Consider the following 18,924-nt stretch of genomic DNA (forward strand, 5'->3'; position numbering starts at 1 on the left):
ATGTTGAGAGAAGGTGGGGGAGGGGCAGAGAGAGAGAGGGGAGAGAGAATCCCAAGTCACTGCAGAGCCTGACATGGGGCTCAATCTCATTAACCATGAGATCATGACCTTAGCCGAAACCAAGATTGGATGCTTAACTGACTGAGCCACCCAGGTGCCCTTTTTCACTTTAAAGTTTATTTATTTATTTTGCAAGAGACAGAGAAGAGAGCAAGCATGAGAGAGAAAATTCCAAGCAGTTATTTATTTTAAACTCCAGGACATTATACCTGCAGTTATGAATGACTAATTTTTTTTTTATCAAAATCAAGAAAGGTAACAGATAAAAATACTGCAGGTGTTCCATGGAGTTTGGTACACTTTTTTAAAGGCTTCAAGTTCTAGTTTACACGAAGGGCAGTAAAATTCTGGCATTAACTGTGTGCAAGATGTGTAGAGGCATAAAATAAAATAGCTTAACAAAGTGTAAATACAATACTATTGGTTATTAGAATGAAGACGTTGGTTCTGTTTTTTTGTTTTGGTTTTTTTTTGTTTGTTTGTTTGTTTGTTTGCCAATCTTTTGGAATGAAGGAGGGTATGACTTGCTGTAAACTTTGACCAGAATATCCCTAGTGGAGTCATTCACAACTGTTTTTGTCTCAAGTCCCCTCTAACTCTTAAATGTTTTCGGGCCACTCAAAGAGCTTAGGATGATACATATCACATTTATCAATATTTAATGCAGTCAAAATTTAAATACATGTAGAAATGTCTTATTCATCAAGGTCATTTAAAAATGATAAAAAATGATGAACTCATTACATGTTAACATAAATAACATTTTCAATTAAAAATTAACTATTTTTCTCCAAACAAAAAAACCAGAAGAGTGATATTGTTTTATATTTTTGGTTTTCTCAAATACCTGGCTCTGTATAAGACAGCCAGACTCCCATATCTTTTCTGCATTCAACCTGCTATAGTATGTTGTTTTGGTTTAAGTATGTGAAGAAAATTCACTTCACACAGAGATATGTGTAAATACTAAAGAATTAATAACTGGATATTATTCTTTGTTATTACACCAACACTCATTAAGTAGTAATTTCTTTACCATACACATGTGGTTATGTTGTCAGGCCCAAGGGCCTCTTCCATCCTTGTCAAGGGGAGAGCTAACCTTTCACACAACACAGTAGTGATTTCTTAAAACTTAGCTGCACTGTAGAATCTGGAATTATAACAATAAATTTGTTATATTCTAATCATTGAAATCCATTGAACTATAGATTGTTTTTTGGTTGATGCATGACTTTGTATCATCAAGCAGTGATGATTTTTAAAACACTTTGACTGTATTCTGCAAATATTCCAAATGTTAACACATTTCATTGCACAATATCAGAAAATCACATTTATTAAGATCACTACCCATCTGATCAGTAAAGTCTTTACATATTGGGAAGCTGTCAAGCTCACAATAGCAAATACAAGCTTCTTAAATACTAATTTTCACTTGGAATCTCAAATATTATTATTGGCAACCGAACTCTGTCAGTTGTATCTTCAAAGTCATAGATGCATTGTATTCATTTTCAAGAAAATGTCTGCCAAATACCCACATCTGAATAACCATAGTGTGTCAGTTATACTTTCAAGTATAAACAATGTTCCATGGGAAAAAAAAGCATGGCTAGCTCAGCTCATAATTCAAGAAATGGCACAAGTATTTTTTTGTTCCAATAGCACAAGTACTTTTTTTTAGAGAGAGAATTAGAAATTTGCAATAAGAGTACTTTATGTGTACTTCCCACTTCAGCAGAAAGAATATTTGCAAGATATGTGTTTAAAGGTCCAGATTGAATAAAGTTAATAATTCTTACTGCTTCATCAAGGATATTCTTAAATGATACAGGCAACTCTTTACTGTGAATATGTGGCAGGGGAGAATACAGTGACTACCAGTACAGCTTGATTCACTCTAATGCCGTTTTACTTCCCAGTGCTTTTGCATCATCAGTTCAGACATCCACAACAAAGAAAGCAAATACTGTAGTGTCTTAGTATTATTGTAAAATAGTGATACCCTGATAAACTCCTCAGCCTACACTTTGAGAACAACCATCTGAATAGTAAGCAAGTCTCAAGTTATTACAACCAATAAATAAGAGAAGTTTAAAGTCTTCATTTGCTGTACACTCTGTAATTATGTATTGCTTTGCTATCAAATCATGAATGGATTATTATGAACATATTAGGATTTTGATTTTGAACAGAACTCAGAAATAGGTGCTTTGTTGTCTTATATGGTCATTCAGGAAGTGGGCATAGTTTGGAGCAAAGCAATTCAAATACTTAACATTGAAGCTCTGGGAACAGGAAATTAGTTTTCCCTTCATTCTCCACAAAAAAGGATGAGAATACAAAAATTAGAACGCTGCTCCAGAAGGATGGAATGATGAAACACATAAGGAGCTAGATTAAGTTTCAGAGCAGAAAGAAGTTTTCCACTATACAGAAACTAAAGAGGACCACCTCTGGAGGTGCTGAGCATCCCTTACTTGGAGGTATTTTAGCAGAACAAGATGACTACCTTCTAGGAATTCCGATGAAGAAATTTTTCACTAGGGGTCGGTTAGGGTCAATGTCCCTTAAGTTCATAACGTTTACACACATAATCTTTAATTTATATTATCTCTATACCATAAGCCAAACATCATAACATTGTTTTCAAAGTGTTGTACAATCTTTCTAATATGATTTACATAGGCAATCGCAAATATTTTATTTATTACCATTATTCTTTATCATTATTCAAAGTCTTGTTCAAAATGGAAAAACTAAATTATTGTAAAAAGCAGCTTCATTTTCTCAAAACCCGCAATCCAAGAAAAAAAGGGAAAAAATCTGTAATTTAAGTATTTACAGTAATTAATTTTAAGTACCCTGGACAGCTGCTCAAGATACAGACCAAGTAGGAAGAGGTAACTGAACCTTTTGAAATTAAAGAACACTACTTGTTCTTAGTGATTCATAATCAAAGACTTATCTCAAAGAGATGATGAATTACCAAAGAATTAATCATTTAATATATCATTTAAAATAATCTTGTTCAAGAGTTGTTTCTCAACTATCAGATAAATATTGATTAAAGTTCCAAAAGACGCAGCTTCTTGGCTAACTTGTTTACAGAGACAACTCTCCAGTGGTTATATCTCAGGGGAGTCAAGAAAGAATGTCATCAGAGAAACGGTATCTGTGTAAGTCTGCCCAAAGCAAAGACACTTAAAAATCTTCTTTAATTTTACTTATTTTGACTGAGAGAAATGATCCCTGCTAAAAAGTGATTTGTGTGGTCAAAGCCAAAGAAAACTACAAACTTGAGATTCATTAAGAATCATATGAGGGAAGGGGCACCTGGGTGGCTCAGTTGGTTGAGCGGCCGACTTCAGCTCAGGTCATGATCTTGCGGTCCGTGAGTTTGAGCCCCACGTCGGGCTCTGTGCTGACAGCTCAGAGCCTGGAGCCTGTTTCAGATTCTGTGTCTCCCTCTCTCTGACCCTCCCCTGTTCATGCTCTGTCTCTCCCTGTCTCAAAAATAAATAAAAACGTTAAAAAAAATTTAAAAAAAAAATAAATAAATAAAAAGAATCATATGAGGGAAAACATCTAAACAACTTTTCCACCTCAAAATTTTGCCAATTTTATTTAGTTTTATTTTGGAGAATGATACCAAGTATGTTCACTCTGCAAGTGCCTTGTTGTCAAAGATCTTGCTTATTATGATTTCCTCATCTTTCACTTTTTCTAAAAAAAATTGAACATTACAGAAGTAAAATATATTGTATATGAAATCACTTCAGCTGTGTATAACAAAACCCCAAAATAATAATTGCTTACATCAGATAGAAGTATTTCTCATGTAAACATTTGGAAGGTAGTACAAGACAGATGTACCTGGATTATCACGCAGGGGCCTGGACTTCTACCTTGTTTCTCCATCATACCAAGACCGTTGAACTAATCCACATAGTCCCAGATGATCAGCTACCATATTCACCTTGTAGGCAGCAGGATAGAAGTACCAGGAGTCAGGAAGAGAAGGGCACGGATCTTCCTCTTAAGAACATGCTTTAGAAGTGACACATACCACCCTTACATCTCAGTTAGCAAAATTTAGTCACATGGTCACGAATGGCTGCAAGATAAGCTGGGAAATGAAGTCTCTGTTATAAAGTCATGTGGCCAGATACAAATCAAGAGTTCCGTTATTGTAGAAGAAGGAGCTAGTCCAACCCAGAAATCCACTTGAAATTAGGAGAGAAATAAATCCAGAGAAGTGACTCTTCATTGAAGTTTATGAGGTGTAGTTTCAAACAGTATTTATTTGAAATCTAATAACCACCTTCTGAGGTATTCACCAATGAAGCTGAAATGCATTCTGATTGCAACTTAAGCCAAAGAGAAAGGGATATAGGAATAAAATGTGATTACATTTTTTTCTTTTTTTAAAGGGAAGAAGTTGACAAACTTTTAAGTTTCAGTCTAATAGGAAATGTTATATTGTGCTGTGTAATTTTCATTTGATTTATGACTAAATAAAACCCAGACAAATGTGCACATAGTATTTATTCAATAATAATGTGGTCAACTATTGTTCCAAGGACACTAGGAAGACTCACGCACACCTTTCATTGAGGAAATGGCTGCAGGCATTCAACAGTTTGAGATTGAGAGAACTTGCTTTTGGTAATCTCAGATGTCCTTAACATCTGTTTCTGCACAAAGGCAAGATACAGCTATTGAATAACTTGCTGATTCCAGCCATTCCCTACTAAAGACTCTCTAACTTTCAACTCAAGCTTATTTTGAACTTTTATCTAAATTCCAATTTTTTTTAAACTGTTACCATTTGAAAGTTACAGGCAAACTCAGATATTTTAATAGTTTAGAATGGTCCAGATTCTAAAGTATACGTTAAGAGTCAGGAGAAGAAAAACTTGAGTCAGAGCACCCGGACTTTAACATGGCCAAGGACTTGAGGCAAATTTCTTAACTTCTCAGGGAAGAGTTGCTTTCATTCATTTCCTTTCATTGATGCATAAATTTATTTCAACACTCTTTGAGCATCTACCTACTATATGCCAAGTATTCTTTTGAGCAGTGGGTCTACAGAAGGATATAAAACAACGCTGTTGCTAATGGAGCCTTCACTGTAGGAAGAGGAGATAGCAATAAACAAATATCTGTAATAGTAAGAAAAGACAACTTCATAGGGTTGTTATAAGGATGAATTAAGGCAAGCAATGAAGTTTAGCCTAGTTCCTGACATGTACACATACTCCTATCTATTATCTATTGTTGATATTACATGGATTTGGGAACAGTATGAATCAAAAAATTCAATTTTGCAATAATCATCTAAAATAACATGCCTGGTCTGCATTGAAGGTGTTACTCCTATTATCTAAAACAAATTTTTTTGAAATTTTTGAAGGACCAAGAGACAGCGTGAGCAGGGGAGGGGCAGAGAGAGAGGGAGACACAGAATCTAAAGCAGGCTCCAGGCTCTGAGCTGTTAACACAGAGCCCGATGCGGGGCTTGAACTCATAAGCCGTGAGATCGTGACCTGAGCCAAAGTCAGGGGCTTAACCAACTGAGCCACCCAGGTGTCCCCCTATTATCTAATTTCTACTTGATTAAAAAAATTTCTGCAATATCTAATAAAAAATAATCCCACATTAAAATGATTTATACCCTTTTTTTCTTATTTCTCTGATTTTTCAGAGTAAAAATAATAAATAATAACAAATATATATAATATATAATGTAATATATATTATATGCCATTATATATAATAAATAATAAATACATATATTTTTAAAATACTGAGTAAAACTAATGGTGTTAAAATGGGTAAAGAAATGAAGATGGAAAATTAATATTTCTTGATTATCTGCTGCTAGTCAGGCACTATGTTTGGCATTTGATACACTTTCTTTTAAGCCTTCTAACAATCCTATAAAGTACCTATTTTTAGCCCCATGTTCCAGATGGGAAAACTTTCTAAATTTCAACAAATTCACGTAAATATTTGACACAACTAAAGAAAAAGACAACTAAAATCGTTTATGTTTTTTTAGTTTCCAGTTATCGTTTTACAAATAATTGGCCACAAGTACTTTTCCTGTAAGAAACAAAGGAATGTAATGCCACCAATGAGACTGAGAAGATAAATGACAGGTTTTATATCTTAAGTAATTGTCCTAAAATAAATCAGGGTTTTTATTTTCTTTTCCTGTTAAGTTCAATTAGTTATAATACAAAACAGTTATAACACTTTCATTCAATTAGGAAAGCTCACAGAGATTTTAGGAGTTTTTTCCTATTAAGGAATATAATAATGGTATAGATCAACAGTTCTCTAGGACTGTTCCCAATCTTTATTATCATCATAGAAACTTGTTAGAAATGCAAATTCTCAAGCCCCACCTATTGAATGCAGTCCTCTGATAGGGGGCCTGGCAAGCTGTGTTTCAACATCCTCCAGATTATTTCAATGTGCCCTAAAGTCTGAAGATTACTACTAGTGACCAACAAACAGTGTTAAGGACCATTATAATATTACTTTTTTCTGAGGCAAGGATCTCTCTTCTTTGCCTAAAAAATGTATGTCCTTAGTTTCCTCCCATGCAAAGAGAAAGCGGAAGCCAAGACGTTCTTTTATAAACTCCCAGTTTCAAAACAGTTCCAAATATCACCCATTTGGAAGCTGCGCTGGTCGAAAAACTGTAGCAAATGTTTCAAAGGAAACCAAAGACTGATTCCCTTCCTAAATTCTTCTGCTTCCAAAAGAGTGGAGAATATTTTGCAAAGACTTAAGATCCTGAAAGCACCGAAGAGAAAACCAACAGAAAGGGAGAATACAGAGCCCTCACAAATGTGCTTTAGAGACTTACTTTCCTACCTGGAGGGCCAGAAGGAGCAGTTCCTGTTCAATATGTAGGAGGCCAGAGAGCCGGATTGGTTTGTTAAAGCTGTCACTGAGATTAGAGCTTCCCGAAGCTCCTGTCCTAACATCAAGTCAATTTCTTGCAAAACTCTTTCTCATTTTAAATGGGAAAAAGATTAGACTGTTGAGTGCTTGGGGAAAAATATAAAACTGGCTGGTGGGCAAGCTTTCTTTCTTAAAAGAAAAATTCTCTCAGCCTTCTGAACTCAAAGATAGCTTAATAAAAGTTACAGAAAAGTCTAAAATGAGTGGGTAAAAAATGAGAGGGTAAGGAAAGGAAACCAGATCCCTCTTAAAATCAGTGTTCCTTCTCAGTATCCGTGCAAGAAAACACCTTCGAAGCTCTTGCAGAAATACTGTTGACACAGAGGGAAAAACTTAAAAAAAAAATCATTCAAAATACTATTTGGAGACTTTAACTTCAGAATAAGTTGGGAAACATGACATAAAGGATCCAAAATAACGTTTCACATTCAAAGTGGCCATAGTTCCCACACGCACACTTGCCCTTCTGTGGTATGGATGCCCTTCCCTCTATTTCATCAGCAACTCCTTGGGCAGAGACCTGTTGCAAACTATAAGAGAAAGGAAGCAAAGGAGACTAAATTGTATTTTCATACAAACAGAAAAAGTAGTAAAGAAAGGATTTCTGAAGCTGAAATTATCGCCCCAGTCTGTTTGCCACAGAGCTTTGACTTGCACTACAGTTTTGAAAAATGAGGCTAAAGTGAACATCATTGAAGCAAAGGTTCTAGTGTTAGTTTCACCAGGCACTGGTCAACAAGTTCTGTGAACTAAACTGGAGGAGAATTGACTGATCTTGAAGCAGGTAGGCAATGTAGAATTTAGCCCAAATCAGAATTTTACCAGATTATTTAGTCAGTTATTACTCACTGGGAATTAAATGCTAAGGTGAAGATAGGAGTCCAAGAGGCTCTAAGGTGTGTGGGAAGGGGATGGTAATAATGCCCATGAAAAATAAAGAGACAGGAAACAGGATCTGGCAAGGAAAGTTGGGATATAAATCTGGATAAAGCCAAGATGTAGACCAGGATATAAATCTGAGATGTGTGAAAGGAAAGTGGAGGGGGAGGGGAGAATTGGTCAGGGAGAGTCTTAGACTGTGAAACATGGAGAGTTAGACCATGTGTCAGAAGAATCCCACACTGGGAAAAAGTGGTCAGGTTCTGGTACCCCCATATTGCTCAGTCATTGAGGACCACCAGGGAAGAGGATAGCCTTGGTTCAAAAGTTGTGACATATTCCCAAAGCACTGTCACTGGAGGCTGCCAACTGTCTGAATTCCTTGAAGTTGGATGGAAAGATTTTTCCTGAAGGGAGATCCAAGCAATACACTTCTATGGTGGTCACAGGTCACCCTCATGCCATATGGATCCACTTCTCCATGTATTTAGCAGTCCTTCAGGATTCCTGTGGGTCTCTCTTCCTACGACAAAACTGTAATCCTTTTTGCAACTGCTATTTGTCATTGCCTTTCTGTACTCTTCATTCTAAGTTCTCCTTGCCCTCAGTCATCACTTCTATGGTCTTGATGGTTTTTCAGAAGTGTCTATTTATCTGCTGCAGATAGCTTGGACTTTAGAACCTCAGGGTCCTGAAGTGAGATTCTCTGGCTGGGGTTTGCCATCAACCCCAATGCATCTTTTCCACTACTGACATCTTCGAAATATAGAGTCCTGCTCTAGAGCCCTACACCCTGGCATTTGGGCTGAAGTAGTGTTCCCAAGTATGAAATGTGTTTCTTCCAGAACCCAAAGAAACACCATTATACAATTATGCTTCTTTCTTTGTTGTAGTCACTGGTATTTCTTTTCCTACTTAGCAAGGAATGTCCTAGTATGTCTCTGGCTGCTGAGTCCTGAAAATTTTACTGATATTATGGGCCTCTGAATCTTCTCGTGGTTATTTCTTGTACTCTGGAGTACATATGCCTTACCAAGACTTTCAGGATGTTAGCCACCTCTTACTCAACCTGCCTGATCTGCATAATATAATCAATGCAATGGATAAAGTGATACTCTCAAGGTTATTGGGTGGTCTAGATCTCTTAGAACTATAACATAGTTCCCATAGTCCTGTGGCAAAACTGTCAATGTATATTGTTGACCATACCATGTGGACCAAGGTGAACTATTTCTGTTCATCTTTCTTGATTAGGATAGAAAGTAATAAACATTTGCCAAATCAAAAGCTGCATATCATGTCTTGAGGTTCTCACTAAAGTGAAATCCTGTATTCCAAGATGGCACTCCTAGGTCAATTAAGTCTCCAATATCCAGTCTTATGTTCTGGCTCCCTTTGTCCAGCACCCTCAAAATCTAATACCAGGGGTCCTTCCCCAGCTTCTGCTGGAATATGCTTACTAGTTTTTGTATCATAGTTAGGACATGATTGCTTTATCTATTGCCAGGTTCAGCACATCTCTAGCTGGATTATGCTGAGAGTTGATCCTAGTTACCAGCACGAAAGTCGGAAGTTCTGGAGGCAGATCTTAAGGGGATCTTGCTAGGAAGAAGACTGCAGTGTCTTCCCATATGGAGAGACTTCTAGCTCTTGGTAGGGATGGGCAGACCCCTCTGCAAACTCTGAATGTTCAGAGGGTTGGGGAACCAAAATCTTTAGGGGTATCTACTCTGATGCCCCCACACCATATGTCAAGCTTGCTGATTTTCCCAAAAAGTGCCTTGATCATGAGATTTGCCTCTGCTGAGCATTTAATCATCTGAAGCTCAGTGATTCTAACTCTAGAGTTTCTTTTTTTTTACTTTTCCTGCTTTCCTTCCACAGAAGGTAAAGGCTACTTTTGAAGCGCCAAAGAGGTCCCCTGGACTTCTCCCTTACTTTTCAATTTGGTAATTACCCTCAGCTTGTCATTATTTTTCTCTAGAGTTTCAATTCAGCCTTATAACAGCAAGCCAAATGTATTGTCCTTATACACGTTTTTCCCCACCCATCTCATACTCAACAGTTTTCAAAGTCCTGAATCACTGTTGCAGTCAGGCTGTTCCCCTCCACTGCAACATTGTCCCAGGTCACCCCTCTGTGAAGGTTCAGTAATGGAGTCACCACCTGTGCCAAGGACTATGTGTACCCTGCTTACCATCCAAGTACTTGCCAGGTAAATGCTGAATAATCTAGGCCCAAACCCCATCTTATTATCCGTTTGGGTCCTCCAGGAGGCAGATGCTGAGACAAAGTTAAGAATGAACAAGATTTATTGGGAGAGCTAACACTTTTGAAAGGTAAAAGGGAAGAAAGCATTATTTGACAGGGAAAGCTTTCAGATGAGACAATTGCCAAGTTGCAGGGGGACACCTGTGAATTTTGTCCATTCAGCATCCATGTCCCCTGTTCGGAAAACTGTACCTCAGTTTTCTTTTGAGGAATCACCACTCTCTGTTCACGTGGAAATGCCCCACATCCCCGTCTTCACTCACCCCTAACACCACCAAAACCTGGCCAGTCAGGACTGTCGTTAGAATTAAGTTTTTGTTCCCCACCAGTGTCACTGACTGGAAAGACGAGGTAATCTGGAGTTACCAGGGAATGCCACCTGAAGAGAGCCTGCCTATGAATGAAGCCAAGACAGAGGAAAGCAGACCTGAGAAAAAGAATGTGAGAAACTGGATTCTGATGATATATCTGGAACCCTTGGATCCCTCCAGACTTCGAGACTCCTGGACTTCTGGGTTTCAGGAGCCAGTCAAGTGTCTTTTTGGCTTTGGGCTGTTTGAGATAGATTCAGTTCCTTTCAACTAGAAGAGTCTTACTACAGAAATGTTAGCGAAAGGACTGGACAGTGGTATAAGCCATAATACTCCTTAATATGGGCTCAAAAAGAGTACTTAATGTGAGAATTAGAACAGAACTCACAGAGCATCCAGTTGCAACCCAACGCCTTTAAAAGAGAAGCAGTACAGGGGCATCTGAGCGGCTCAGTTGGTTAGGTGTCTGACTCTGGCTTAGGTCATGATCTCACGCTTTGTGAATTCTAGCTCCTTGTCGGACTCTGCACTGACAGCTCTGAACCTGCTTCGGATTCTCCGTCTCTGTCTCTGTCTCTGTCTCTGTCTCTCTCTCTGCTAGTGTTCTCTCAAAAATAAAATAAACAAACAAAAAAAAGGGAAGCAGCAGCACAAGTTGACTAGTTGAGTGACTTATCTAAGGTCACAGAGCCACTTGGTGGCAAATCACATTTTGATTCTGAGTCTTCAGTTTCTAGGCCACAGTAATTTTCACTGTAACACTCCATCCCTAGAGAGACAGGAGATTACACGATGTAATTCATAGAACTCGCAGAAACAGGAAAAAAATTAATTTATAAACAATAGCAGTCAGCTAATGCTAATTTAGTATTTAATGCCAGTAATCCTGGATAATGTGGCTATTGAAGAGTAGTTACTAACGTGGGCTTCATACTGTAATTTAGCATTACTTAAGTGAGAACAAAATCAAAATATGCACTTTTGAACAAAGTGTGGAGAAGGTTTAATCCTTACTAATTTTTCTTTTTGTGACTTGCCTCAAAATGTTCCTTTTCTTTGTTCAGCACATTTCTATTCTTTAGGTCTTCTGTGTAAAATCTGGAATGTTGTAAGATGAAAACCATTTTGGAAAATTAACAGGAACTTTTTCTAGTGCAGTGTTATTTACTTAATTATTACAAGGAACATCAAAGAGACTTTGCTGGTTTGAGAGTCCCTGTCCCTTGTTGTTATAATGTATTCTTATAGCAGTATTTTTTACAAATCAGCAAGCTTAGGTTTTAAAGGTTAAATTAAAAGCTAAATTTTTGAATGATGAGTGTGTCCACATAAAATACCTTAAGGAAAAGGTGAAACATTTATACATTTATGAGTAATTGATTCTTTTATAATTTTTTATTTTCTAGAAAAGGGCTCATAAACCATCTGAGGGTTTCTATTTCAGAGAAGATTTATTTGTAGGTTTTCATTTGTTTCACCCAGGCATTATATTATTTTAATTTTAAAATGTATTTGGATTTTTTCATAAGCTGGATTTTAAAAATATTTTCCAGGTTTTTCTAAAACCAACATTATGATCAATCACATGCTGACTGTTATATAATTAGCCTAGTACATCAGGTTTACGCACTGCAAAATGGAAACAGAGAGAAACAGACCGAGACTGAGCAAGGCAACAAAAAAGGTATACCCCATGATACACACCCCACTTGGTAACTCTCTGGCCTTCTATTTTTTAAAGATAAATTTGATTTCAGGAAATTCATCTACAATATTCTACTTAAAGCCTCAAGTAGTCCCACACAGATCTTTAGATTCAAGAGGCCGTAATTGCAATTAGATGCACTTAAATTGTATGTAAATTGCCATCACTGCAAACATCTAGTTAAAAAAATATGGATTGATAAGAAAAGCAAAGAAATAAAACTTGAGTATATCAATAAGGAAGGAGAGAAGTTGTATCTTGGTATTTTGCTATTAAGGAGAGCTTGATTTGTTTGCCTCCTCAGATTCAATAAATCCATTTATACATCCAAGGAATACACACTGAGCATCTATGTTCATTTAGCACAGGAGTTATGGAGATGGATGGATCCCATCCTGATGCCTGAGGAGCTTCAAGCAGCAGGGAAGATAGACACACGAACAAATGACTAGAGTGCCATGTGAGAAAGGTTGGAGTACAACTTTGTGATGAGGGATGGGGAAAGTTATGGAAAGTTATGAAAGATGTTTTAATTTTATTTTATCAAGATTATGGCATGATCTTATCATAATATAGAAAGATAAAGCCTACCAGATTTCACAGGATGGATTAGTGGGGAAAGACACTGGAGCCATGGACCCTCTTAGAAAACTATTTCAGTAGAAAGTGGTGTGGTGATAAATGCTTGACTTGGGGCAATGTCGTGGAGTAGAGGAGACAGGAATGTAGCTTAGACAAAGGATAAAGGTCAGTGATACTAACTAAGGTAGGAGACATGTTGCAGTGGAGAGGAAAGCCATGTTGGGATTAGAACATGTTAAGTTGAGGTGACTGTAGGTACTGAGGTAGAACTACCCAGCTACCTTGGAATATGAGTCAAAAACTGAGGATAGCTTCCTGCTGCTGAGCCTCACTGAACACCAGCACTCGTGGCACAGAGGGGAGACAGGCCATTGAAGACCACTCAAGTCTTTCGCAGCTATAAACACAGAAAGTTGCTGTTTTTATCTTAATTGTCTCCTGGATGGCTATCAACACACAAGAAAACATGTTTGAGCTCATACAGCTTTCATTAAAGAATAGATGTTCAGAGAAAGCAGGTGACTTGACTCAGCCAAACAGCTGGTAGGCGGTAGAATCCAGAATCAAGTCCAGACCTCTAGGCCATTGTATTTCATCCGACAAAACCAAAAGAAATGTGATGTCTGAAGTAATTAACACATCCAATCCTCTGGGCCTTAACTTCTTCATCTGCGAGAAACTTTTAGATGGCATGGCCTCCAAAATCCCTTTTGACTCAAAAATATCATTATCATGTGCCACATTAAAGAGTAAAACCTAATTCTGGTTTACCACATCCAAGCTGAGTGAATTTGAGTAAATCACAAATCCACTGGAGCCCAGTTTTGTCATTAGTACAAATTGCTAGGAGGATGTGATCAATGTGGCAGTGTGCTTTTCTATTTATCACAGTGGTCTTTAGGAAAATGCACATTAAAACAGTATGATGCCACTACAAATTTTCTAGAATGCCTCAAATGTAAAGCACAGAAAAGACCACGTACCAGAAGCTATGTGGAGTCACTCTCAGTCACTGCCTGTGGGATTGTAGATCAGTACAACCATGTTAGAAAACCAGCACTGTCTAATATCCAAACAGCATGCATACCTTGTGACCCAGCATCTTCTCCTTAAAGTACCCAACAGAAACACATAAATCTATTAACCAGAGGTGCTACACAAGAATGTTCATGTAACACTATTTGCATGAACCTGTGGGGTTACAGAAAAAATATATGTTGGGGGATCTCTGCCCCTCATTCCTGGAATAATGCTCTGAAAACCCTTGTAATTTCCTAAATGATAAGAGTGCTAGGAGCATGTCTTGTAATCTTTGGTCCGTGTCCCCAAACTGTGATATAGGCTCTTAAAACCTTTATAAATTCCTAAGTGATAGGAGCACAGGGAGTATCTATTGTTCTTTTTTTTTTTTTTTTTTGAGTTTTTTTTTTTTTTTTTTTTTTTTTTTTTGAGAGAGAGATACATAAACAGCACAAGTAGGGGAAGGGCAGAGAGAGAGATAAAGAGAGGGAGAGAGAGAGAGAATCCCAAGAAGGCTCTGCACTGTCAGCAAAGATCCTGATGTGGGGCTCAAATCCACGAAGCAGCAACATCATGACCTGGGCCAAAATTAAGAGCTGGACACTTCACCAACTGAGCCACCCAGCTGCCCTGAGTATCTATTGTTCTAGTGAAGCAACTCTGGGTGGGCACCTGGCTTCTGAATGGGAGTTGATCACCACAAACAACTAGGCCTTGATTAGAAGCTTGAACTTTTCAGTTCTGCCTCTCCTGAACTTCTTTAGAAAGCTGGCTGAAAACAGAGTTAAATGACTGATTAGGCCCATGGTAAAGCCTCCGTAAAATCCCCAAAGTACAGGGTTTGGAGAGCTTCCAGGTTGGTGAACACATCCACATACCAGAAGGGTGATGCACCCCAGAAGTTCCTCTGCTTGGGACCCTCCCAGAGCTGACCCTATGTATCTCTGTATCTGGCTGTTCATCTGTATCCTCTGTCACATTCTTTAATAAACTGGTAAATGTAAGTGTTCCCCTGAGTTCCACGACTGTCCTAGCAAATAATCAAATCCACAGGGGAGGCAGTCATGGCAGCCTCCAAAATGTGGAGCCACTTTGGACACAACCTGGGGACCTACTATCTGTGATTGGCATCTAAAGTGTGGGGGAGGGGCGCCTGGGTGGTGCAGTCGGCTGGGCATCCGACTTCAGCTCAGGTCACGATCTCACGGTCTGTGAGTTGGAGCCCCTCGTCGGGCTCTGGGCTGATGGCTCAGAGCCTGGAGCCTGCTTCCGATTCTGTGTCTCCCTCTCTCTTTGCCCCTCCCCCATTCATGCTCTGTCTCTCTCTGTCTCAAAAATAAATAAACGTTAAAAAAAAATTTTTTTTTAAGTGTGGGGGAGGGGCAGCCTCATGAGACAGCCCTTGACCTGTGGTATCTGATGCTATCTTCAAGTAGATAGTGTCAGAATTGAGTTAAATTGTAGGGCATCCAGCTGGTGTCACCAAAGTCCTTGGTGCAGGGAAAAATCCCACACATGTGGGGACCAGAAGTGAAGTGTCCTCTATGAAAGTAAGAGAGACACAGGGGGAGAACTCTAGGTTTTTGACAAAACAGAACTACAAACTGGAAATTTCCCCCAAATTCATCAACAAGAGAATGGATAAATAAATCAAAGCATATTCAAGATAAAATGACAAAGAAAGAACAGTTGTATACAACATGACTAAATCTCACCAACAAAGGTAGAGCAAAAGAAGTAAGACACAAAATAGTACACACAGAATGTTTCAAATTATAGCAAGTTCCAAAACAGGCAAAATTATTCCCTGTTGTTGGAGGATAGGAAGGGGATACCCCTTGAGGTGGAAGAATGAGTAGCTTTAGGAATGCTTAGAATATTCTGCATTGTGATCTGGGTGCTGATTATGTAAGTATCGTTTGTAAAATTCACCGAGTACTACACCTACAATTTTTGCATGTACATTATATTTCAATAAAAGTTTAAAAACTCGTCCTCGTATCTAACAATTATTAGCATCTCTCTATATAAATATTTACTTCTAGATAGACCTATGCTGATTTTACTGTAAACAATGCCTTCTAATTATTGTAATCTGGTACAAGTATGTCCTATTGATTGGATTACCATGCTAAAAATAACACACAGTTTCGTTAATTAAAATACTGAGGCAGGAAAACCAATACTTAAAATTAAGTAATATTTAAATGTAACACCGTCAGAGCTTTAAAGCCATGGAAACTGGGGCAAAAAGGCTGAAAAAACTATGAGTTTCAAATAATGAATATTTGTGATGGTGTAAGAAAAATCCAGGCACTTTTTTTTTTTAATTGAAACTTTCAGAGAAATTTTGCATATTTTCTTTCAACTGTTTGTGTAAAATAAGAAAATGAAGATTGTAACAATTATTTGTCTGACTTGAAACAATGCTTAAAATTTGTTAAGCAAATTATAATTTGTGGATCAAATATAACAGTACCTAAATCTTCTCATTCTCTAGCCCGTTTTCTTTGTCCAAATTAAAATAAAAAGATTTTAGTTTGAAATCCCATATGATTTATTTCTTTATACTAGTTTATATTTACAAACCATCTCTAGTTGAGGGGAACCCTCCTCAACAGCTTGAAGTTTCTTTCAGGAGACAAACCATTTAACTATAATAGGTAAAAACAAAACAAAACAAAACAAAACAAAACAAAACAAAACAAAACAGGAGACAATGCTGACACGAGGCAGCAGCACAGTAGCCCACAGAGGGGGAAACCAACAAAAGAGAAGAAACGCAAATACTTACTCATTTGTCTAAAAGGTATTTTAATACAGTCACTTTCTCTTAGCCATGGGTTTTCATCTTGAATGTGTATCACGCACGTGTTGAAAGAAAATTCTGTTATTTAGCTGTCCTCACGTTCAGTGGCCAGAGGGGGCTGGTCACGGCTTGTGGGGAGGGGGACATTTTTAGCAACTTGGATTTATGGGGACCTAGACATGGCTTCATATTTAAACTGGAAGAAACCCTTTGGCTACGGTTTCTGACTGGTCTCTAATTTCTGAAATGATGAGAACATTCCAGTGCCCACTCCTGCTACCTCCCCTAAGACTAGCCCTTTCCCTTCTCCTTCCTTCCTCTTCACCCCACAGGCAGCAGCCTTAAGGAGTATTTTCCTCTCCAGCCTTTATTTCACAACCAGCCTCACTGAAACAGGATTCTCAAAATAAATAACACGCGTCACCAGCCCCCTACCATTGTCTGACAGAAAAACGCCAATTAAAAGAAGAAACAAGGTTAATGTAAAAATTACAGCTTTTGGAAAAACGACCACTAATTTTCAGTTTTAGAAGAAACTGGGGAATACAAGCCTGGGTGAATTGGAAATTGCAGTGTTAAAGAAGAAAATGAACACCAGTTTAAAGTTGCAAGTCAAAAATTCACCGGTACCAAAAAGTAAAAGCCAAAAAAAAAAAGGGGGGGGTTAAAAAAGAAGGTGACAGATATGCTGATTAAAAATGAGTTTCTTTCAAACGTTAAATGGAAAAATCCAGAGTTTGGATTGCCAACTGTTTACAAAGAAAAGATTATTCAGAAGAACTACGTGACTAAAACAATAACATCTTTCAGATTCTGCTGGGAAGATTGGTAGATAATATGAAATTTAAACTAACATTTGGACTTTGTCCATTTTGTGCTCAGTGAAGACATTTTTGGCATGCTATTTAAAATATTTTCATATCAGTTTATCATTTCAAAATACAGTGAAAACACACACATCTGCAGTTGTACTCTGTGGTATAAAGGAAAAAAATGGAAAAGGCTAAGGCCATTTTACCTTATATAGAAACAAATAACAATTCCCTGCATCCACTTTGCACTCATTTTCACCCTTTAATGTACATAAGATACAATTTTTAGACATTCTTGGTAAGAGCAAAATCATCACGAAGACTTGAGCAACTTATTTAACCCCTGCCATGCTTTCATTCTCCAGGCTAAGGCACAGGAACAACAAGACAACCTATTTCCCCAGATTCCTGTGAGCATCTCAACACGGCTCAATACCAAAAACTACTCAGGATGGTGTGTGCATGTAGTCCCAAAAATCAAGAGAAAAAACCAAAATATAAAAGTGAAACAATATTTGCTGTTTATTAAATTACCAGCCATTGAAACATTGGGAACTGCTAGGAAAAAAAAGAAAAATACAAAGAATATGCGACAAAGACCATGTGTCCTGCAAATCCTGAAGTATTTACTGTCCAGCCCTTTACAAAAATATTCGTCAATCCTTGCTCAAATAGATCATCCTAACCACGAAAGATAACGTTCATTAAGCATGAGTAATACGTATGGAATGCCAGAAATATTCAGATTTTTCCCTGGAGTTACATAGCATTTACCAAAGTTAAAAATTGATTATATAACCAAGTTATAATTTCTTGTATAAATTCAAATGGCACCAAAATATTTATCAAAGAAATGTATTCTGAAGTATGCCTGATGCCAGCAAATTGTTGAATCAGGGTTTTGTTTTGTTTTTGTTATCTTTTTTAAGCCTGGCCTATGAACATGATCACCAGGAGCTACCATATGTGCATAAATGCCTCAAGAGTATTATTGCCAAATAAACCTCATTCAGGGCTGTGGTGGATGCACAACTCCAGGGGGCACTAGCTACATTGTGTTCTTTGAGTTATGCTGAGGGGTTGACTTGTGAGCAAAAGACAACATGAATGAAGCCCCCTGAGGTGTGCCACACAATGGTATTGAGCCAAACTCCTTTTCATTGGTAAAAAAGGAAAATAATTTACGTAATGTATTTCTATTTTGACAGATTTTATTTATTTATTATTTATTTGTTTGTTTGTTTATTTATTTATTGAGGGAGAGTGCACACACAGGAGTGGCAGAGTGGGTGAGAATTTAAGCAGGTTTCATGCCCAGCCAGAGGTGGGGCTCAATCTCACCACCGTGAGATCATGACCTGAGCCAAAAAACGAGAGAGGCTTAACCAACGGAGGCACCCAGGCACCGCATATTTTGACAGAGTTTTTCATAAACTCCACATTGAAACCTTCCTATGAAGAAAGAGAAATAAAAAAAAAAAAAAAAAAAAAAAA

The 18,924-nt window shown here is 37.7% G+C and overlaps 1 pseudogene; it reads right to left on the minus strand.

The window, feature by feature from the left end:
• Positions 1-1,097: 1,097 nt before the first annotated feature.
• Positions 1,098-1,176, minus strand: LOC125910633 (uncharacterized; annotated as a pseudogene).
• Positions 1,177-18,924: the final 17,748 nt, after the last annotated feature.

Source organism: Panthera uncia, assembly GCF_023721935.1.
Source record: "Panthera uncia isolate 11264 chromosome B3 unlocalized genomic scaffold, Puncia_PCG_1.0 HiC_scaffold_1, whole genome shotgun sequence".
Classification (NCBI taxonomy): Eukaryota; Metazoa; Chordata; class Mammalia; order Carnivora; family Felidae; genus Panthera; species Panthera uncia.